A 1,303-nucleotide genomic window follows, 5' to 3' on the forward strand; every position below is an offset into this window, starting at 1 on the left:
CAAACCCTATCCAAATACACTATTAATGGACCCATATAACGGACCAACCAAACTAGATTGGCTGTTTTCTTAAAATAGGTTTTTAAAAACAAAGAGAAGAGAAAGGAAATTAAAACTATCCGCAACACTAAACTTTCCACACTTTCACTTCACTCAATTATGATTCGACGTGAAAGGTACTCATCACCGGGTTTGGTTTTGGGGAGACACAAATGGGTGTCTACAGAAGCCCCCACTTTGACTGAGTTTGGAGAAACGCAAGTTCCGAAAATAAAAGTCAAAGTAACGATAGGGACGGAGAATGATTCAGAACGTTATGCGATCCTAAATCACTCTTGTAACGCCAATACCTGCAAACTAGCGTTAGTTAAAACAGATAAAAGAGTTAAGAAACACGTATCGCATCATCGAGCACACGTCTCTAGAGGTAACCTATTTGTTGTGACGATCTTCTGCAATCTAGAGAATACCGCCTGAAGACTGCTACGCCTGTAACTGCCTCCAATTCCGCCGTGAAATTCTTCAAAAAGACCACTACTTGTTGATCCTTAATGCTGCTATGCCAGTACGTCGGCGCTTTGTTGCTTGTGAGCCAGTATGTCGGGGCTTTTGCTGTGATGACAATCCTCTTTTCTTTGGGAATAGTTGCCAACACAACTCTTATATGATGTATGACAATCCAATTTAGGGAAACTTGTCAATGCTTCGTAACAATCCTACTTGGAAATGTTTCCACGATGAAGCGACAATCCGTATCTCGGAAAATTTGCCAAAATCCAATTTTTGGGAAAAGTTGCCAATGCTTCGTAACAATCTGTCATAAGAATTTTGCTACGATCGACAATCCACATCTTAGAATATAACTCTTGAAAGCAATCCACCTTGGAAATTTGCCAACGCTATGCGACAATCCTTTTAGGAAAATATTGCCACAATTGACAATTCGCGTCTTGGATCATTTGCAAAAAAGAGTCGACCGACAATCCACTTTGGGAAAATTTGCCACTTGCTGAAATGAATGACAATCCACGTTGAGGAACTTTTGCCGAAATTTATGATGAATAGAGTCCTACAATAATCCTTTGGGAAATTTTGCCATAGGGAACTGGGTGTATGACAATCCAATCTCGGAAAACTTGCCAGCGATGACAATCCGAAGTTGGAAAAAATTGCCAAACAGAGAAGGAGCACGACAATCCATGTTTGGAAACTTTGCCAGAGATGACAATCCAATCGTGGAAAAGTTGTCGTTGAAGAAGATGCACGACAATCCATTTTTAGAAATATTGTCAGTTGGGGATGA

Source organism: Chenopodium album, chromosome 5 (assembly GCF_948465745.1).
Source record: "Chenopodium album chromosome 5, dcCheAlbu1.1, whole genome shotgun sequence".
NCBI lineage: Eukaryota > Viridiplantae > Streptophyta > Magnoliopsida > Caryophyllales > Amaranthaceae > Chenopodium > Chenopodium album.